Source organism: Peromyscus leucopus, chromosome 7 (assembly GCF_004664715.2).
Source record: "Peromyscus leucopus breed LL Stock chromosome 7, UCI_PerLeu_2.1, whole genome shotgun sequence".
NCBI classification, from domain to species: domain Eukaryota; kingdom Metazoa; phylum Chordata; class Mammalia; order Rodentia; family Cricetidae; genus Peromyscus; species Peromyscus leucopus.
Window position 1 is genome coordinate 64128616 of NC_051069.1, and position 24074 is coordinate 64152689.

A 24074-nucleotide genomic window follows, 5' to 3' on the forward strand; every position below is an offset into this window, starting at 1 on the left:
ACCAACTTTATACATGTATCAAATCGTCAAATAATAAAGTCAACAAGTTATTTTTAAAAAGAAATAAACAGGGGGTTGCGGGTGTAGAAAATCATGGTTCACTCTTGAAAGTTGTGTGTGTATATATAGATAAACACATGGATCAATAGGTAGGTAGCTAGCTAGCTAGATGATAGATAGATAGATAGATACATAGATAGATACATAGATAGATACATAGATAGATAATAGACAGACATATATTCTGTCTATATTCATATAACATGTGTGTGCATGCATGCGCGTGTGCGTGCGCACACACACATACACACACATAAACATGCAAATAGAGCATTCCCAATAATACTAATCTAGAAAAGCTATTACCTACTGGTGATATTTTATTTGTGCTTTAATAAATAAAGCTTGCCTGGAGATCAGAGGAAAAAGCCAGCCATTATAAGTAAACACAGAAATCAGACAATGGTAGCAAACGCCCTTAATCCTATCACTTGGTGGATGGGATCCATCTGGATCTCTGTGTGTTCAAGGCCACACTGGGAACAGAGCCAAGTGTGGTGGCACACACCTTAAATTCCAACACTAGTTAACCATGGAGGTCTGGAGGTCTGTACAGACAAACAGGAAGTGACAGAGCTGGGCAGGAAGAGGAAGTGATGTAGCTGGACAGGGAGAACAAATCAGATGGCAGAACAGCAACAGCAAGGCATATAGGCATGGGTAGACAGGAAATAGCTCACTCTGGGAAGCTGTGGAGTTGGTGAAGTGAGGTTAGCACATGGCTGTTCCTATTCCTCTGGTCTCTCTAAGGTTTTCACCCCTATATCTGGTTCCATGTTTTTTATTTAATAAGACCATTTGGAAATTCATCTTCAGTAGTCAATTATAACTACATTCTTACTGGTGAGTACACATACTCAATGGTACTTGTCTTCTTGGCCTCCTGTTGGAATATTTCTCCCTACTTCATTACTATCTAGTTGCAGAAGAATCATTTCTGAATTGTACCTTGGTTTTCAGTACTCCCCTTCTCTCTGTTTTTTACCTACTAACACATCAGATATATTCCACTAACTTTCCTAAATTGAATGTCTTCACCTTTGTGTCAGCAAGCATGCTTAATGTATGCTAGATAACCTCAAATTATGTGTCAAACTGAAAGAAGAGTCACAAGGCTCCACATTTCCATCTATCAGCTTTCAAGAGTCAGCTTGTCACCCAGCTAGGTCTTCTACTAGGGTCATAAGCCAGAAATCATCTTCATAGAATGTAGACTTAACTGGGGGAAATTTATTTTCATCTTTAAATGTTGTAAAGTCAGTGTGTTGCAGATGTATGAAAGAGGACCGAGAATTGTGACCTGTAGGCCAGACTGCTCTTAAGTCCCACACAAGGCTTACCAAACCTTTTTTGACATGATCCCCCCCAACTCTGCCACCATTGTATTTTATACTCCAAATCTTATTCTACCACCACTCTCTGAACTCTAGATCCATTTTGAAAGAAAAAGGATTATGCAGGAGAGTCACAGCAGGCACCATTGTCCTCTTCCTACTCTCTCTTTCTCTTTTCTCTCTTTCTCACACACATACTCAGATGTCTACAAGAGAAGTCTATATTCTCAGTCACTGAAATGTCTCTCTTGTAAGCTCCTAAACACGTGTATTTTAAAAGGAACTATTTCTGTTAACTCTACAGTTATAGACAGTTGAAAGGAACTCTGTAAAAGAGTATATTGTTTTGTTCTAAAGATACATTAAAATATTCAATATAACACAAAAGAACTCACAGCATGTGACTATCTTTTAATTCTCAGAGAAATGTTTAAAGTCTAAGTCAATTAGACAAGTTAATAATATGTCACTAATTTGAAATACTAAATTGTGTGTATATAATTAACCATGAATGAATAATTTTCAAAACTTAAGAGTTTAATTCTGTTTTCATAGGTTGGTGCAATTTGCACTATAAATATAAATACATTTCTGAGTCTACATGTATAAATATAAGTAATTTTGGTCAAGCTATATTAGTCAAATAAGTGAGCAATGTTTTATTCTCAATGAAACAAATTTAAAAATATTTGCCTCATTAAGCAAAAAAAAATTATGGGAAATTTACTGGGAATAATTTGCATGTGATATGGATATAAAACTTTTTATGTTTTTTATTTCCACTAAAAAAGCAAAAATAGGCCAATATATGAATTTATGTACTATTTATTCTCCTGTCATTCAATAGCACATGTAAATATAAGTAAGAATTCAATTTCAAAATTGCAAATACACATGGTAAAGGGCAAATAAGTTTATTTCAGCAAAAAAAAATGCTATATTAAAGCAAAATTCTGAAATACTGTAACCGTATAAACTGATGACATGACTGCTCCAAGGTATGGCAGAGGGAAAGGGTTTTATTGTAGATATAAGGGAGAGCACAGTCAGAGGATCTGGAAGATTCCAGAGCAGAGAGAGCAAGCAGTAAACTGAACATGACCAGCAGACTGGACAGGGTCATGAAAGGAGAGAGTGGGAGTATACCAGAGGAAGAAAAAGAGATGATCAAGAGAGAGAAGCAAGAAAGCATAGTTGAAATAGCAGTGCTCTAAGTAGAATGAGACCAGAGGACAGATGCTTCTGAGTTGGAGAAGTTCAGGGTAAGGGTGTGATGAGCTAGGATGCCCACATGGACTCTGAAATGTGTACCAGGTACTTGTGATACCCAGGGAGCCTAGAGGCAAGCATGTGCTTCAGTAAGCTAATAGCCACCAGATACTCATTTGTCCGATAGACCAGTGATAGGGAAATGAATCCTTTGATAGAGGGGAACTGACTTCACAAGTTCTTAAGTACTTGGTCTTGAACCACAGAACAGGCTAACTGAGGTGTCTATTAACACATCAAAGCAGATTCTGACCTCCCTCCCCCTGCGCTGTCCCCCTCCCCCTGTCCCCCCCCCCGTACCCCCCTCCCCCATCCCTACCTGAGGAGTCCTGGCTCCTCAGCACTTCTCCCTGACAGCTACCCTGGACTCTCCATCAGGGAATGGACTAAGCTTTTCTTCCCCTAGCTTTTCTCCTATATACCCTGGCCTTTTGGCATCACTGATTTCTTGGTCTCCTGGTCTCCTAGTTTTTTGACTTCTGGCTCCCCCCTCTCTCCTACCCCATCTCCTCACATTGCTCAGTTCAGTTTGTCAGTCATGTTCAATCTGTACTCTCTCCCTGGTGTCTCTGCCTCTGCTTGTATTCTCCCTTATATCTATAATAAGACCTCAACCACCAAGGAGCAGTTACGTTCTCCTTTTATTTCTTTTTTTCTCACTCACTAAGGAATGCTGGCTTTTGTCTAACCTCTTGATTTTGGGACTGACAATAAGAGTAATTAAAGGTACACAAGAAATCAATTATATAGTTCCTTTACTTCAGGTTTCTAAGTTTTGAATGAACTTGTATTTTTCATTTGTTGAACTTTAGTCTTCAATATTCACAGCATTTTTAAAAATATTTTTCTTTAGTTGTTGATATACATATTCCTAAATAAATTAATTTGAATTTGAAAGAGAGCAAGGGGGCATATGCGAGCACTACCAGGAAGTGGGAGGTAAGGGACAAATGATATAATACTATAATCCCCTAAAATTAAAAAAGAGCAATAAATGTATTATATGCACAAGACAATTTTGAAACAGTGTTAAAAGTAGGATAATTTTTGCTGGCATATAATCTTTTTTCAAATCTCCGTGATTATTCACAAGGAGTAATTTGATACTGTAAGCAAGTTTGAATAGTCTGGGAATCTATGGAACATGTGCACTTGGTATGACATAGTTCTTAATATCCAGTGGAATGCTAACCTATGTTTTCTATTTATTTGGTAATCCAAAAACATGGGCATTTCAAAGGTGCTATAAAGAAGAAAGTCATAGTTACATCATTTGATTATTGTAAACAAATGGAAAGAGAAAATGTTATAGTATGGTTCAAACTAAAACAAACATGAGCATTGATGTCTAATAAATGAAGAAAATAATTGCATTTCCAGATACTGAAGTGGTAAAGATTTACTGTTAAAGTCTTAAAATGGAATTTATATTTTTGGGAAAAATATACTTTTAATAATTCTAGGATTGAAATCATAACCATATGACTGGTGAGCAACTTCTGTACCACTGGATTACAGTTCCGTCTCCAAATAAATACTGACCAAGTTTTGACATGAGTATAAATGTTTGGTGTCAAAGGGAAACTCCACCATCATTCTTCAGTTGAAGAACCCCTGGAGCTGAGAAGATGGTTCAGTTGGTAATGCCTTTGCCACCCATTCATAAGGACCTGAGTTCAAATCCAGATCTTATATGACAACATGATGGTGCATCGCTGTAATTCCAGTGCTCCTATGGTGAGATGAGAGGCAAAGACAGGTCAGTCCTTGGTAACTTGTTAGCCAGATAGCCAAGCATATACAGACATGAAAATGTATCCCTGACTCAAAGTAAAAGATGAAGACTAACAGACAGACAGAAAGAGATAGACAGAGAGACAGATACACACACACACACACACACACACACACACACACACACACACACACACAGGAACATGCATATATACACACACATGCATGTACAAGAGAGAGTCTATTCACCCCAGATAAGAAACCAATAACAAACTAAAATAACAAGTGTTCTAAAATCTACTTTGGTGAACCAGTAAATTTATTGGGGTATAACAAAAGTATGAAATTAGGGTTCTTACAGAAGCAAGGGTGACTCAAATGCACCTGAACCATCAAAAAGTCACCACAACATGGATTAGTACACACAAACCTGCCACCCTGGAACTCTTTGCACAAAGTGCTGGCATCTGTACAGGTCTAAGAGTCTCTTCTCAGCAACTCTTGCTTCTCAGTCTTATCTCCCAGTAATTGTATACTGTGTCTGTATCCCTATGACTGAATTCTCATGAATCCTAAAAGTTTCAGTTTTCCCATATATGTAAAAATTTGTTCACTTCCTGTATCCTATGGATTCCCAACTCCCTCCTAGGGAAAATCCATATATAACAACAATGATGTCTTGTGTGTGTGTTGTGTGTGTGTGTGTGTGTGTGTGTATCTGTCTGTCTTTCTCTCTCTTTCTGTCTGTCTCGTTCTCTCTCATATACATATATATATATAATACACACACACACACATATATATATATATATACATACATACATACATACATATACAGTATATACTGTAAAATGAACCTAAATAAGGTATATTTTCTACTTACCAGTCAGGGGGAAAATGTCTTTTGTCTTGATATAAGACCAAACTATAGTGCGTGAATCCTATGCGTCCTTGCTTTTACAAATGTTTTTCTCTTTCATTTCTATTCTTTACCAGTTGCCATGAAACCTGAACTATTTATCATGAGTTGAGTTTTGTGTGGACCACCAAGCCATAAAATTGAAAATGGGTAGAAACATCCATCATCATATGAAAACAGCATATGCCGACTTCAGCATTTCAGTGTGTAGGAACTGATGCTCATGTAGACTAAAAATTTTCATGGGAATGACATGAATTCTGTTAGGAAATAAACCACTATTTGCATTTGAAAACAAGTCATTAAACTCATATCTTATTTCATCTAATTAAGGAAAATCAATAGTGGATTTTCCTTATTTGAGTTTTTTGCCAATTTTGTTCTTACAATGCATATTTATTTTTTTTATTAAGGAGTAAGTAATGCATTTTAAAGGCTGATTTGCATATTTAGATTTTAAATTGATTTTTCTCTTTACATACAGAAATAGGATTATAATCACCAATGTCCAAAGATTGTTTTCATTATCCAGATATGCTTAGAATGGTACATTTAATAATAATTGATAAGCACTTGTAAAGCATAATTATGAAGCCAAACATACAGTAAAGGTAATTTTGAGGGAGAAAAATAGCCCATATTCCTTTAACAATTTCTGTGACTCAGTGTTTAGGTGTAAAACAGTGTTAGAGTACCAATGATATCTGATACATAAAATCCTGACAGCCAGGCTCCTGGACAAGGAAAGCACTGCTTGCTATTTACTAACATCAGTTGATAGATGCCTTAGCAAGATTTTCAAATATCTTCAAAATTATGGAAATTATCTTATAGTAAGGAATCTAAGTGAAATTCATCTTTCAATGTCATGTGCTTCTCATTCAGCAAATAGGAAGCTGCCTTTCAGTAGAGGTGGCCTGGTCAATATAGTTCAGAAGAGTAGCATGTGTCAGTATGCCCTTTTTCCTATGTTTTTATGATGTTTTGATATCTTAGCATTAATAATGATTAAATTTAACTCTGCCCAGTTTTCTCTTTTTCTTTTAATAAGTACTCTTTCTCAAGATGTTTATATTTTATTTTGAAATCCTCTCTGAAATGGACTTAATAGATTCTAAATACTGTGTGTGTGTGTGTGTGTGTGTGTGTTTTGTGTTTGTATTCATTTAAAGATGTCATTAATTTGAGAAGAAATGCAAGTAGGAAGTTTTGGAGTTGTGGCAGGTGATATTGTGTAGAAGTGATAGAGATTCACTGCTCAAGAAGTTAATTTGTTTGTTTGCTAGTTTGTTTTCAAGAGAGGATTTCCTAGAACTCACTCTGTAGACCACGCTGACCTAAACATAAAGATATCTGCCTGCCTCTGCCTTGTGAATGCTGGAATTAAAGGCATGTGCCACCACTACACTGAAGTTCTGAAAAAAAAAAAACTAAAAAAAACCACCCATACTCTGAGATTGCAACAGTTCCCTGAGACAGAACCTGCCAGCGCTGATTGGACTAAGAGATGAGTCTTTGTCCTCATACCTGAAGACCCCAGCCCTTAGGCTTTGGAACCAAGGGTACGACCCTGTGTCCCCACACCACCTCCCAATGCAGCCCCAGTTTCAGGCCAGTAGGCAGACCTCCTGCAGACAGGTCAGACTACCACCATCCCCCATCAGACACTGTAACCCACAAGCCCCACCCCTCCCAAACCCATTCACCCTCTGAGACTGCAGTTACTTCCTGAGACAGAGCCTACCAGCTGCTCCCTGAGACAAAGAGTCCATCAGCACAGATTAGACCAAGAGTCCTGATTAGACCAAGAGCTCCTACTGGACCGAGAGTATCCATCAGACCAAGAGAGGCTCCCTCAGACACAGACACTTCTTGCACTAAGTAGAGAAAGAGATGGGTAGATGCCAGTGCAAAAATACAGTCAACAACATAAAACTAACATGGCTCCATCAGAATCCACATCAGTTGGGCATTATTCAGTTTCCATGAGATTGTAGGCTTTCTGTAATTTGTGTTGATGTTGAAATCTAACTCTAAGCCATGGTGTTCTGATAAGATATAGGTTATTGCAATTTATTTTTTATATCTGTTGAGAGTTGCATTGTAACCAAGATTTCATTTTATTTACTTTTGGGGGGCAGTTGTTTTGTTTTGTTTTTGAGACAGGGTTTCTCTGTGTAGTTTTGTGCCTTTCCTGAAACTCACTCTGTAGCCCAGGCTGGCCTCAAAATCACAGAGATCTGCCTGCCTCTGCCTCCCAAGTTCTGGGATTAAAGGCGTGAACCGCCGCCGCCACCGCCGCCGCCGCCGCCACCACCACCACGGCCACCACCACCCGGCATGACCAAGCTTTTAGAGAAGGTATATTCTTTTGTGTTAGGGTGGAATTTTCTGTAGATATCTATTAAGCCCATTTGAGTCATAATGTCTGTTAGTTCCCTTATTTCTCTGTTAAGTTCTATCTGGCAGACCTGCCCATTGGTGAGAGTGGGGTGTTGAAGTCTCCCAACTCAATCACCCAATGGGTCAAGGAAGAAGTAAAGAAAGAAATTAAAGATTTCCTAGAATTCAGTGAAAATGAATGTACAATATACCCAAACTTATGGGACACTATGAAAGCATTGCTATGAGGAAAATTCATAGCACTAAATGCCCACATAAAGAAGATGGAGAAATCTCACACTAGTGACTTAACAGCACACCTGAAAGCTCTAGAACAAAATGAAACAAACTCACCCAGGAGAAATAGATGCCAGGAAATAAACAAGTTGAGGGCTGAAATCAATAAAATAGAAACAAAGAGAACAATACAAAAAAAATCAGTGAAACCAAGAGTTGGTTCTTAGAGAAAATCAACAAGATAGACAAACTCTTATTCAAATTAACCAAAAAGCAGAGAGAGAACATCCAAATTAACAAAATCAGAAATGAAATGAGAGATAGAACAACAGACAATGAGGAAATCCAGAGAATCATCTGGTCATGTTTCAAAAATATGTACTCTACAAAATTGGAAAATTTGAAAGAAATGGATGATTTTCTGGATAGGTACCACATACCAAAGTTAAATCAAGACCAGATAAACTATATAAATAGACCAGTAATCCCTAAGGAAATAGAAACAGTCTCTAAAATCTCCCAATCAAAAAATAAATAAATAAATAAAAAGCCTAGGACCAGATGGTTTCAGCACAGAATTCTACCAGATTTTCAAAGAAGAGATAATACCAATACTCTTCAAATTGTTTCACACCATAGAAACAGAGGGGGCATTATCAAACTCTTTTTATGAGGCTACAGTTACCCTGATACTCAAAGCACACAAACATGCAACAAAGAAAGGGAATTATAGACCAACCTCCTTCATAGGCATTGATGCAAAATTACTCAATAAAATATTGGCAAACCAAATCCAAAAACACATCAAAAATTATCCACTACGATCAAGTAGGCTTCATCCCAGGGATGCAAGGATGGTTCAACATACAAAAATCTGTCAATGTAATACACCATATAAACAAACTGAAAGAAAAAAGCCACATGATCATCTCATTGGATGCTGAAAAAGCCTTTGAGGAAATCCAACACCCATTCATGATAAAGGTTCTAGAGAGATTAGGAATGTAATGAACATGCCTACACACAATAAAGGCAATTTACAGCAAGCCAGCAGCCAACATCAAAGTAAATGGAGAGAAACTCAAAGAGATTCCACTAAAATCAGGAACAAGACAAAGCTGTCCACTCTCCCCATACTTATTCAATATAGTACTTGAAGTTCTAGCCAGAGCAACAAGACAACAAAAAGAGATCAAGGGGATACAAATTGGAAAGGAAGAAGTCAAACTTTCCCTATTTGCAGGCAATAGTATACATAAGTGACCCTAGAAATTCTTTCTACCAGGGAACTCCTACAGCTGATAAACTCCTTCAGTAATGTGGCAGGATACAAGATTAACTCAAAAAATTTAGCAGCCCTTCTATATACTAATGATAATTGGACTGAGAAAAAAAAATCAGAGAAACATTACCCCTTACAGTAGCCACAAATAATATAAGATACCTTGTGGCAACTCTAACTAAGCAAGTAAAAGACCTGTATGATAAGAACTTTAAGTCTCTGAAGATAGAAATCGAAGAAGATATCAGAAAATGGAAAGATCTTCTATGCTCATGGATAGGTAGAATTAACATAGTAAAAAATGGCAATCTTACCCAAAGCAATTTACAGATTCAATGCAATACCCATCAAAATTGCAACACAATTCTTCACAGAACTGGAGAGATAAATACTCAACTTCATATGGAAAAAAAAAAACCCAAGATAGGTAAAAGAATCCTGCACAATAAAGCAACTTCTGGAGGCATCACTATCCCTGACCTAAAGCTCTACTGTAGAGCTATAGTAATAAAAAAGCTTTGTATTAACATAAAAACCAAAATGCAGACCAAGGGAATCAAATTGAAGACACTCACATTAATCAACCTGCCTATGAACATCTGATTTTTGACAAAGAAGCCAAAACTGTACTATGGAAAAAAGAAAGCATCTCCAACAAATGGTGCTGGCATAACTGGATGTCAGCATGTAGAAGATTGCAAATACTTCCATATCTGTCACAATGCATAAAACTCAAGTCCAAGTGGATCAAATACCTCAACATAAATCCAGATACACTGAACTTGATAGAAGAGAAAGTAGAAAGTAGTCTTGAACACATTGGCACCAGAGACTATTTCCTAAAAATAACACCAATAGCACAGAAACTGAGAGCAACAATTAATAAATGAGACCTCCTCAAACCATGAGGCTTTTGTAGGGCAAAACACATGGTCAATAAGACAAAATGACAACCTACAGAATGGGAAAAGATCTCCACTAACCCCACATCTTACAGAGGACTGAATTCCAAAATATATAAAGAACTCAAAAAGCTAGATATCAAAATACCAAACAATCCAATTAAAAAATAGGCTACAGAACTTAACAGAGAATTCTCAACAAAAGGATCTCAAATGGCTGAATGACATTTAAGGAATTGCTCAAGATCCTTTGACATTAGGGAAATGCAAATCAAAATGACTCTGAGATACCATATTATACCTGTCAGAATGGCTAAAATAAAAAAACACACTCAAGATAGGGTTGGGGATTTAGCTCAGTGATACAGCGAATGCCTAACAAGCACAAGGCCCTGGCTTCGGTCCTCAGCTTTGAAAAAAAAAAAAAAAAAAAACACTGAAGACAGCTTATGTTGGAGAAGATGTGGAGCAAGGGGAACACTCCTCCGCTGTTGGTGGGAACACAAACTTGTACAGCCACTCTGGAAATCAGTATGGTGGTTTCTCAGAAAGTCAGGAATCAGTTTACCTCAAGTCCCAATGATAACATTCTTGGGCATATACCGAAGGGTTGCTCAATCATATCACAAGGACACGTGTTCAACAATGCTCATATCAGCATTATTTGTAATAGCCAGAACCTGGAAGCAACCTAGATGCCCCTCAACTGAAGAATGAATAAAGAAAATGTGGTAGTGTACATGATGGAGTATTGCTCAGCAGTAAAAAGCAATGACATCATGAAATTTGCAGTCAAATGGATGAAACTAGGAAATTTCATCCTGAGTGAGGTGACCCAGACTCAGAATACAAACATGGTATGTACTCCCTCTTAAGTAGACACTAGATGTAAAACAAAGGATAAACAGACTACAACACACAGCTCCAGAGAAGGTAGAAAACAAGGAAGACACTAAGAGGGACATAGGGATCACCTTGAGAAGGAGAAACAGAGGAGATCTCATGAGTAAACTGGGGGTGGGGGGCACAATAAAGAGAAGGGGATGGTGGATGAGAACATGAGGGAATGGGATGGTTGATCTAGGGGAAGGAAGGAGTGGAAAAGCAATGAAAGGAATATCTTGAGAGATAGAGACATTACAGGGAAATGGAGAAACCTGGTGCTAGGGAAGTTCCCAGGAATCCACAAGGATGACCCCAGATTAGACTACTGGCAATAGTGGTGAGGTGCCTGAACTGGTCTACCCTGGTGAGCAGATTGGTCAATACCCAACTGTCATCATAGAGCCTTCATCCAGTATCTGATGGGAGCAGATGCAGAGAATCACAATCAAGCACCAGGCCAACCACAGGGAGTCCAGTCTAAGAGAGAGAAGAGGGATTATATGAACAAAGGGGGTCAAGATCATGATGGGGAAGTCTACAGAGACAACAGAACCAAGCTCTTAGGAACTCACAAACATTAGACCAACAGCTGTGGAACCTATAAGGGACTGAACTTGACCCTCTGCATATGGGAGAGAGTTGTATAGCTGTGTCTGTTTGAGGGACCCCTGGGAGTGTGATCAGGATCTATCCCCAGTGCATGAGCTGGCTTTCTGTATCCCATTACCCATGTTCGGATACTTTGCTCACCCCTGATAAAGCAGGGAGGAGCTTGGTCCTGCCTCAATTGAATCTACCAGGCTTGGCTGTCTCTCCATGGGAGAACTTACACTTTGGAGGAGGGGATGACGGTGGATTGGGGGAGAGGGGAACACAGGGGGAGGGGGAGGGGTGATGTGGGATTGGGCAGGAGGGATGAGAAGGGGATCTATGGTGGGTATGTAAAATGAATAAAAAAGTTTTAAAAAAAGGACAAATTGTCCAGAGCTAAGTGGCATATTAAGAATATATTTACTTTTACCAGAGCAACCAGTAACTCCCAGTTTTGGGTGAATTCTCTCCTTCTTACCTCAAAATTACTTTTCTGATGTTTTTACCTAACATACCCATTCATTGTGATCTAGTATCTTTAAAGAAAGAATTATGTTTCCATGACATAAACCTATCTGACACCTAAACACCAGGCCTGAGGAAACAAATTCCTGGAAAAAATAAAGTCATCCACTTGGTTAATCTTTTTTGTTATGCTAACTCAGACGACTAATATTCCATTAATATATAATATCCTTTGTCAAAACTAATATCTGTGCGATTTAACATGAGGAATGCTTAAGAGGGGAGTTTGAAAAATAATGTAGCTCCTCCTATGCTTTTTTACTGAATGCTTTTGTGTGCACGAGAAATATAATTATTAGCTGTCTCATGTCCAAGTGTCTGTAGGTAGTGATTGGCCAAACAGAAACAGAACTCATATCCATTGCTATGTGTGAACCATGTGACCAGCAAGAGGAAGGTAGCCTGGCACAGAGGCAACTGACTTAGTTTCAATCAGAGTAACAATTGCTTATAAAAACACAGGGTCACATCACATGTCCTTGTCTTCCCTTTGGTAAATACTAGATGCCATCAAGGCTTTTACATATTAGTTTTAAATCTAATTTATGTTAATTTTGCACATTAATTCTAGCATTTAAGAAACCAGGTGTATGTGTGTGTGTGTGTGTGTGTGTGTGTGTGTGTGTGTGTGTGTGCAATACATATAGAAGACAAATAAAAAGCTTGAACGCAGAATTCATCTGCCTGACTTTGTACACAGGGTCTTTCACTGACCAACATCTCCTGTCTCCACCTTCTGAGCTCTGGAAATTGCAAACTTACATAAGTATGACAGACTTTTATTTTACATGACTTTTGAGAGTAGAATTCAGAAGATTATGTTTGCAGGTATCATACTGACTGAGCTATTATATCAATCCCAGACTGTTTGCTATAGTTTGGAACAATTGTTAATTTTCAATGGATGGAAAAATTTTCATTGGGTTTCAAGACAATGGAGTACATCTATAATAACTTAAATTAAAACAGTCCAGTTTGCACACTATTATCTAGAAAAAATGGTTATTGAGATGAATTTTTACAATTAAAAATACATTCATGGAGCTGGAACAATGGTTCAGTGGGTAAGAACACTTGCTGCTCTTGCGGTGGACCCAGGTCTCATTCCAAGCACTTATGCAGCAGTTCACAACCACCTATAACTCTAGTTCCAGGGCATTTGATACCCTCTTCTGGATTCTGTGGGTTTTGCACATGCATGGTGCACATATATACATGAAGGCAAACACTCACTCACATTACAACAGAATGAAATAAAATCTTAAAATATAATTTATTTTTCTTGTAGATACATAAACAAAACAATGCCAGTACCTGAGGCTCAGGGAACATTGTGAAAGAGGCGATAGAAAGTTTGTGCAGGGAGTTAGCTGTTTGACTGTGTTTCCTAGTAATGTCAGAAGCTACAACATAAAGTCTCATTAACATGACTGCCAAAACATGCACTAAGCAAGGACAGCATCAATAGACATACCAAAGTGGACTTGGGAAAGGTCATAAAGCCTCAACCTTACAAAAAGAACTACAGGTAACTAAGGAATGTTAAGAGATGAAGAAATAGTCTTCCCCAGGGAAGAGCACACCAAGTGGTTATCCCTGAGTACTAAATGGTTAGCCCTGAAAATATACACACAAGTTACATTATAAAGACTGAGCATGTTATATTTAGAAATATATCTGTATACACACACAGACATAAGTATGTACTAACAATTAATGAAAAAGAGTACATTAATTTCAAAGAGAACCAGGAGGTATATATGGAAAGGTTTAGGGGGAGGAATGAAATAATTATATAAGTATATAACAATATCAAAAAAGAAATTGAAAAAAATCTAAAAAAATGTATTTACTGCTTTTAACTGTATCAATTCTATCAAACAATTTGTCAATATAATAACTGTTCATATCTTACAACTATAAATTTTTGTCCATTTCATCCTGAGTGAACAAATCAGCTATTAGCTTGGGGCATAGGGTAGTTAGGGATTAGAAACATTGTATGATGAGGCTTTGAATTGGTAGTATTTCTGTTCTTCCTATTTAGGTAAAAGTTCAGGCTGGACTATCTGAAGTTTAGTTGATAAAATTGTAATTGGATTTTTTTTTTCATTTATGTGCTATCCTATGTGTGTGGAAAAAATTTTATTTTTTGTTTGTAAAATTCATTTAGAAGCTTAAGGTCTAACACTGAATTTTACAAAGAGGAATCATTGTGTTGCATAGACTTTCACTTTTCCAATGCATATTCACTGTAAAATAAAAGCATTAGAATTTGTATATATGGTTTTTTTTATCCCTAAGGCACTCACTGATTTTCATAATTTACTTGTCCTTATTCTTTTGGAAATCCTGCTGCCAGTATATTCACTGAAATTTGTTGTGCTTGATTTCCTGGCATAGTCACTTGATTATCTTCTCTAAGGAGGTATTACTTTAACTTGGTGTTTTAGGTATTCAGTTATACTAAAGTATTCTAAAGTTCTATATCTTCCTGAAACTGTGGTTAGCAAAATAATTTAAGCTAATTCCTAACACAGCATAAGACTTTTGTGTCCTTTGAATTTATTTCAATCTTTTCTACTATTTTTATACAATATGATATTTTTTAAAGTTTTATAACGTTTCTGAGATAAATTATCACTTTGTTATACATTTAAAATTAATCAAGAAGATAATACAGAAATATCAATTCTAGGGTAACTGCATGTATATAGGTGTTTATCTTCATAATATGTATTTTAAGGATATCTTTTTGTAAGGTTGAGGCTTTATGACCTTTCCCAAGTCCACTTTGGTATGTCTATTGATGTTTTAGCATTTATGTTAGTGCGATTTTATGTTGTAGCTTCTGACATTACTAAGAACCACAGTCAAATTACTATCAGATTAAAACTACAAAGATTTTTTTCCTCTTCCTTCGAGGACAAATGTGTTTTATACCATTAACATATTGTGAGGTGTACTGTACTGTTCCTCAGCTACTCACCTGTGCATTCCCCTGAAAGATTCCATTTTACAAGCAAAACAACTTTTTTAACCATGTTTTCTTATTAAGATATTTTTATTCACTTTACATACCAAACACAGATCCACCATCACTTCTGAGGGTAAAGTAACTCAAATGGGTAGTCTGGCATTTATTTGTGGAGTGAACATGACTTAAATATAGGGAAAATAATCTTTCCCATATGCCATTGAGTTAGAGGGCATACATTGGACACCTTCAGGATAGGGGCATTACTAATGTGGTGTCTAAGAAGGGTCACCAACAATGCAACTTTACTCTGGTGTAGCACCTTCTCTAGACTTTAGACATCTGCCTAAGTGTAAACGAATCTGCAATGGAAGTGACCATAGTGTAGGAGGCAAACAAAATTTAGTATCCTGAATGTCAAGAAATGTACTGTTTTGAGTTGAGGCAGGAATTATTTTTAAAATATTTTTAAATTTATTTTTAAAATATTTTATTTAATATTTTTAAGCGCATTCGTTGTTTGGATGCAATCCATCCCCATTCATCCCCTCGAACTCTTCTCCTTCCCTTTACCCTGACTTTTTACTATAAACCTCATGGGCATTTCTTTCTGTGTCTCTATGTCATTTCTGTCTCTGTCTCTCAAATTCATCATGCCAAATCTATTCAGTACTGCTTCTTGTGAGTAGGTGTAGGGCTTTCTTCTGGAGCAGTGGTAGCCCCTGGGACCCACATTCCTCAAGAAAGTAACTCTATCTCCCAGTAGGAATTAATCATCAATCTTTCTGCAGTTGCGGCAAAGAGTTCTTGAGGCAATTCTCCATTCATGCTGAGACTGTGACTCTCTTGTTCTTTTGCATGTCATGTGTAAGCCATCTCAGCCAGTGTGAGTTTATATGTATAATGGGGCTGTCATGTCTGGCAAGTGCTATTTTGCTGTAGACGTCTATTCTCTCTGGCTTTTATGGTGTTTCATCCCCTCTTTCATGATCATGCCTGAGCCCTGAGACCATGGGGTATGGTATAAATGTCTCATTTAGAGATGAACACTCCAAAGTGTCTTATTGTGTGTATATTTACAGGTTATTAGCCTCTGTATTAATCAACATACAGTGTTATAAAAGAAGTGTGCTTGCTTTGTTTGAGAATTGCACCAATCTGTGCATATAAATAATAATTTAAGGAGCAGGTTATATCTTTGTCCATTTAGCAGACTACAAGTATTAGGTTCTGCCTTAGAGTCTGTGACCTACTCAGTCATATGGATTTTGGCCCAGTTAATGGCTCTCACTATGGGATCCATTTTATGGAAGGAACTATAAATTCAATCAGAAAGTGGTTGGTTACTACAGCATTTGTGCACTTTTCATCTACCAGTGGTCATCCTCCAAAGAAAAGAGACACTCCTTCTTCCAGAAACTATTAGCTGCAAATAATTCTTCAGCTAGGGGTTGGTCATCTGGAGACCCTCCCCACTCATGCTGGGATTTTTAACTGGCTTAATCCTTTGTAATTCCCATACAGGTAACCATAACTATTGTGAGTTTGTGTTTTCAATAACTGTGTCATATTCAGAATACATCATTTTATACTGTTCCTCCCATCCTCTGGTCCTTATATTCTTTCTGTACCCTCTACCTCACCATTCCCTGAGCGTTCGGTAGGATGCTCACTGTAGATGTCCCACATACAGCTAAGTATATGTACAACATTAATTAGAATCAGTGTTCAGTAAGAAATAAGAGGGGAGGATGTTGGGGAACGAGCTTGGGGGATTAGGAAATGGAAATTGGTGTGAATATGACCAGTATACTGTATACACTTATGACATGTTCAAAGAATTTTTAAAAAGCATTAAAAATAATACATAGACTAGAAGTTCTGTATCAAATTGACATTTGAAAACACTGTCTCTTATGGGCAAATATATATATATATATATATATATAAATGATACAAGAGGAAATATATCTTCAGATTTTGGCAGAAGCAACCCAAGCTCTTTAGAAGTATGATGACAAACCTATGTTTATGATCCACTGTGATATAGCAGAAAAATGAACTTCAGACTTAACCTCAATGTGTTGTTGTAAATTACGTGTTTGGTGAACATTCACATTTGCTGGTGCTGTAGACAAAGCCTGCTATGAGTAGCCTCATGTTGTGCCATGAGAACACATATTTAGTATTCATTAGAGACATGAAAAACTTTAAAAATTTTCTTCTTCTCCAATCTCAGAGTTAGTAATTTTATAGTAAAAACAATAACCCCAGCTTCAAATTTACTGAGTAGAAGCTGCCATTCTTAATAAGAATTTCTTTGAAATTCAATATAAAAGATGAGGATACCCAATGCTGATTTTTAATAATTATAATCAGTATTCACCTATATATAGAGAACTGATATATATATATAATATCTTGATAGATGAGAGACGGGGGGGGGAGATGGAGGCACAATTGAATATAGGTTCCAAATAATGACATTCTTTATTTTATTTTAGACATAATCAAATTTGTCCCAACATCAAGTTCTACACAAGATTCTGGTGTGAGAAAGACCCTATCAAGTACAATCTAAATAATATTGGAGAAGTTGAATTTAGTCCTTGGAGTAAAGGGGACATTCTGTTCAATGGAATTCAGTATGTCCATTGAAAGTCCTTGGCTATTTTGGTAGCATACAGTAGAGTTAAATTTTGTTAGTAAGCCAAGTAGCCTGAACTATTTGTCACATATTCCAGATATAAGTAATGTTCAGAATGGTTTTGCCCTAGATTGATCATGCTTTTCCATGTGAAAACACCATACCTGCATGAGCAAGTCACCAAGGAAAAACATTTTATACATAAATAAAAGAAGTCAGGACCCAAATTATAATTATCTTCAACTAGAGTCATCAAATAATTTAATCTGAGGTCAAAAATATAAAATATGCAATATGGAGCAGTAAGGGTAGTCAATAAGTTCCCTTGTTCTAGAATATCTTGCATGTTATTAGGTTCTCAGACTTGGTGGCAAGTTCCTTCACTTGCTGAGCTGTCTGTCTGTCTATCCCCTGAACACATGAGTTAAAATGGCAAAGTATTCATAAGACAACACAGGATGTAAGTTTTGGTGACTGTGAATTTGACAATGAACCCTCCCATAAGACTAAAAAATATAAAAAAAAAAACAAAAAAGAAGTTGACAAATTTGGCTTTATCCAAATTAAAAACTTGTGTGAAAATGGATTTCAAGGAGTCTAAAGATAAAGAATGAAAAGGAACTCTGCCAACAACTTATATTTAGGAGATGAATATATAACACACATATAATATATATGAAATAGTGTCATAGGTACTACATTTCTTTAGTTAAAAATATTTTGGAAATTTTAGCTTTGTTTTGAGTGTCCTTAACTCACCAAATCATCCCTTTAAATTGGTGAATTTAATAGCACATACATTATTGAAATTTGTGTGAAGAGCTTCATAAAATGATTGTAATAAAATGACACATTTTAATTATAGTTATAAGCATCCCCATAATTATTTAAATAAGGATTCTGGTTTTTTTATTAATATAGGTTTTTCTAGGTTTCAAAATCCTACTTGAGCCAGTTTAAGGATGTATCAATTTCATAAAAATTATTCACATTTGTCTTGTATTCATATTTATTAAAATGAGTATTTGTATTTTTCTTTGAATATAAGATTTCTGGTTTCTGAGATGCAAGCATGGCCAATTTCCCTGGATTGGCAGTGTCAGTCTTGTTAGAGGCCTCTGTCCTCTGTAAAACCTTGTTACAGCCCAGACCAACATTTGACTTATGCTAATCAGTAGATTTTTACTTTTTATTTTTAATTGATTATTTATGCATAATTGTAAAACTAATGGCATTCTTATATATTTATCTTTTTAATTATCATTTATTTTTCCCTTTTCTCAGGCAGGTTTTTGCCATATAATCCTGTGCACCTAGAACATACTACTTAACACAAGCTAGTCTCAAATTTGCACTTGATCCCGTCTCCCCACTTCCACCTCCTGAGTGATGGGATTATAGATATGAACTACCATGCTTTGCTTTCATTTATATTTTCTTAGTGGGTTTTTAATATATATTTAACTCTTAATGCCATTATTCCTGGATTTTCTACATGCAAATGAATGTATGTAGAAATCAGGTAAGTATTTAATATCAAGTATAACAATGAGTACAGAAATGATAAAAATCTAGAGTACACAAATTTAAATGAAAAAAGAAACAGACCAGAGAAATCCAAAGACCTTGAATTAGGAAATTAATCCCCAGATATGACACAAAACTGTTATAAACAAAAGAAAATTGATAAAATGGACTTCATAAAAATGAAAAATGTTGTGTGTGTAGATGTAATTTGTTTTCATGACTACATATTTTAACTTTTAAATTCAATTAAAGATAACAATTTTATTTTGGACATTGAATGATTTTGCCTTCCTTTCTTTAACTTACCTAAAATTCTTCAGTGTCTGTATCAGCCAGAAAGAAAGTCAGAGGGTTAAGATGATAAGAGATATCTTATCATCTCTTCCTAAAGTGCACAGCAGTTTGCTAACACATTGTATTGATTGACAGCTTTCCAAACCCCACCTTTATGGTAGATATTTTGTGTACAAACGTTGATTTTTATGACAGTAACTTTAGTAATATCTACTCTCTTCATCTATTATTTTTGTATATTTTCTTTCCATATATTTTCTCTCGAAATATATCCTTTTCTATTTATTTCATAGACATATCTGAAATAAGGTCGCTTAATTTGTTACACACTTTAAATATTTGCTGTAGCTCTCAACTTTTAAAATGACCTTTTTTATTTTATAATTTAATTTCATTTTACATATCAGCCACAGATTCCCTTGTTCTCCCCTCTCCTACCCCCTCTTCCCCTCAACCTAACTCCCCTTCCCATCTCCTCCAGGGGAAAGACTCACCTGAGGATTGAGTTCAACATGGTAGATTCAGTCCAGGCAGGTCCACTCCCCTCCTCCCAGGCTGAGACAAGTGTCCCTATATAAGCCCCAGGTTTCAGACAGCCAACTCATGCAGAATATAGGACCTGGTCCCACTGCCTGGATGCCTCCCAAACAGATCAAGCTAATCAACTGTCTCACTTATCCAGAGGGCCTGATCCATTTGGGGGCTCCTCAGCTATTGGTTCATAGTTCATGTGTTTCCATTCGTTTAGCTATTTGTTCCTGTGCTTTATCCAACCTTGGTCTCAACAATTCTCACTCATACAAACCTTTCTCTTTCTTGCCAATTGAACTCCTGGAGCTCCACCTGGAGCCTAGCTGTGGATCTCTGCATCCGGTTCCCTCAGTCATTGGATGGGATTTCTAGCAGGACAATTTGGGTGTTTGGCCATCCTATCACCAGAGTAGGTCAGTTCAGGCTATCTCTCGACCATTGCCAGTAGTCTATTGTGGGTTATCTTTGTGGATTTCTGTGGGCCTCTCTAGCACTTTGCTTCTTCCTATTCTCATGTGGTCTTCATTTACCATGGTCTTCTATTCCTTGTTCTTTTTCTCTGTTCTAAAATTATTGATTGTTGTAGACAAAATTAACCATAGGTATTTTTTTCAGAAAATTCAGTAACACATATAGAGAATAGTTTGCTTTAATATAAGCAAATTTTCACTTGTTAAATAGTTATCTAGTATTCTATATAAGCAAGCTTTATAATGAGTCTAACAATTATTACTTAGTCAGGATTGCTATAATAAAATAGTACAGATCTAGTGTCACAAAAACCAGAAACAAAAAAAGAAAAAGGTCTATCACTTAGTAAGGATACAGATTAAGCTGCTAACTGAGTTGAGTTTGGTAAGGTATGTCTTCATGGTTTTCAGACAGAAACTTCTGATTTTCTTTTTTCTTATGTGAAATTATTTCTTTGAGTGTACTCTCCTAGCCTCTAAGAGTTCCCTTATAAGAGCAATGTTCCTGTTGCACTAAGGCCCTTCTCTCATGATGTCATTTAACTTGAGTTGTCTGTGATCTTCTTTAAACATTAGTTGAGGCTTTAAAGTATAACTTTGAGGAGATACAGTACAGTCTGTAATTAACATGATAAAACTCTCATGAGTGATTTCTGGAGAAAACAGTTTTGATTATCTTTTATATAGTTCAATAAGGTAGCTAGCCTGCACACTGCATTGTGAGCTTGCTTTTGCTAAATAGTGAGGGAAACAAAACAAAAACAACTATGAAGATTACTTGACTCATATAAAAGTGGATTAAATAAAATTATGTTTCAGCATGGAGAGTCAGATGGATTAATTTTTGGTCCTATAGTGAAGACAGCTATATTCTGCATGCTGTACATTCACTTTAGAAATTTCATCCAGTGAGAAGTCATCAATGAGATCTTGCTGAGAACTGAAAGAACTTAGTTCTGGAAGTATATTCATATCAATTTATGCTAAGTATAATTCAAAACAATATCTTAAGGAAGGAAGGAAGGGAAAAATCATGTAAGACCCAATACATCAGTAACGCAAATTTGGATAAGGAATTTAAAAATATTGTGCTTTGATATCTTCACAGTTTCAACCACAAGAAAAACATGAAAGAGGAGTAAAGAAGCCTCCTAGATCCAGTTCACTTTCTGTCCAGACATATTTAAAGTACACTGTGGACTATGACAGAGCAGTTACACTTTATAATAGATTGTAAGTTTCTTCTCCCATAAAATAATTTTTCTTTGCCTGTATTGATTCACTAGCACCTTACTGAGTAGAGGCATGTTTTGTGGGTTGTTTTTCAGCATCTTAATGACTTATTGAAAGCTGAAAGGATGGGAACAGAGAAGTTATTTTTAGTTTATTTTTCATTACAAAGCCAGTTTTGATCAACTGAAAACTCCCAGGTGTTATCTGTTAGGAAGTATGTTTTCTTAAACATTTTTCTCCAATGAAGACAAGAAGCAGATTAGGTTTGAAGCTTCATTACTGAAGAGAAATAAAAAGTATTGACTCTTTTTAATCAAGAATAACAAAAGAAAACTTTTAAAAATTGAAGATAAACTGGTAATGTAACAAAAATATTGAGGAGGATAGCGAACCTTTGTGTTTTATTGTTTTGTTTATGTATGATTAGTATCTTCATACCTATGAGAGATTTTGAATCTGATATATAATGCCATTATACTTCTAAATTACTGAATAATTTAATGATGCTAAAGATTTTTATAAATAATATTTAACAATATGTCCATTACTTCCTTATTGCTATATATACTGCATAAAGTGGAAACATTCCACTATAAATGAAATCATTAAGGCAATTACTGACATTGCCTTGTGTAATGGGTTATTTTATATGATGAAGTCGTAGGGTGTCAGGAGTATGGATAGATTCAGGAGAACTAAAGTTCATTGAGAAGAATGCCAAATTGATTTCCAAAAGTGCTGAGTCTTTTCATTTCATATTATACAGATTTTAATTTCAGAAAAGGATTGACTAATTTTCTAGTATGTTTTTAAATGCTTTTATCATTTAAAATTCTTTCCATCAAGAAATCATATGCATAACTGTCTTTTAGTTTACTTATATAAAGATTCCATTATCTATAGAAAGATACGTGACTCTGAAAAGGATAGAGACAACAGTTTTCATCTGTTGTGACTAAGGCCCTAGATGATGTACCAGGATTCTTACTTACAGTCAATGACACAGTCCTCACTTCTTCAATGTTATTTCCTACTTTCCTATTTTAAGGGCTTGAGCTTCTCCAATAGCCCTTTCTTCATAGGAGGCACCTTAACTCTGTTTCATTACCTCCCTTTATTCTTGGTAAGTAACCACAGGAACAAATGCAATCAAGAAGAGTTCTTGACAGATGGTAGTAATGCCATTGGCATTCATCAAAATAAATAATGGGTGCATTCCTAATTGATGGTTTGTATATGTCACATGCTATGTTAACAGTACATGGTTTGACTAACTTTATTCTACCACAACTGTACTAATTTGAGTTCTCTTGCTGTGATAAAGACCATGACCAAAAGAAAATTGGGGTGGAAAGTGTGCTCTTTTTCACCTTACAGTTTAGAGTATGTCATAAATCAAAGTCAGATCAGAAACTCAAGGCAGGAACCTAGAGGCAAGCATTGAAGCAGAAGCCATGGGAAAATGCTGTTCAATGGCTGGCTCTTCCCAGCTCCCTCAGTTTACTTTCTTAAATGCTTCAGTACCACATGCCCATGAATGACACCACCCAAAATAGGTTAGACACTTTCACAGCAATCAGGATAATTTCCCATAGGGCTGTCTACAAGGCAATTTGATGCGGGAGTTTTCTCAATTAAGGTTTCCTCTTCTCAAATAACTCTAGATGGTCTCAAGTTCAAACAAAACAAAACAAAACAAAACAACAACCCTATATACTCCAACAACTTCTTCCGTGTTTTAAAGAACACTAAAGCTCAATCTGAGTTCCAAGGGTGACACTTCTTTTAAGTGAAGAACTAGGTGGCATTTAGCTCCATGTCTCTTAAATCCCAGAGTTATGTTTTTAATGCTCCCACCTGCTTTTGACAAATGCTGTATGTAACAAAGCCCTTACAAGTAAATGAATGAATAACAAACAAGGGTAGACATTAATAGTTACTTTCAGCAACCACGCATAGCTTATAATATAGGTTTAGAAAACGGTGTTAAGAGTTCTTTGAACTGACACCAATTCAAAAGAAAAATTTTTGTTTTTTCCCAGTCGTGTAACAGGCCACATTCTTACTTAAAATCTGCTTTTATGGAATTCCAATGTATGTAAAAGTGTTTGTTTCTGTCTCTATATGGGTTTCTTGTGCTTTCTCTTTGGCCCTTTTTCTGTTTGGTTGTTTTTTCATATTCCCATTTTTTTTGTTTTGTATCTATCTTATTGTAAAATTATTTCTCAGATGCTTGTTTTTTTCTAAAAGAAACATAAAGGATGTGGATCCAGAT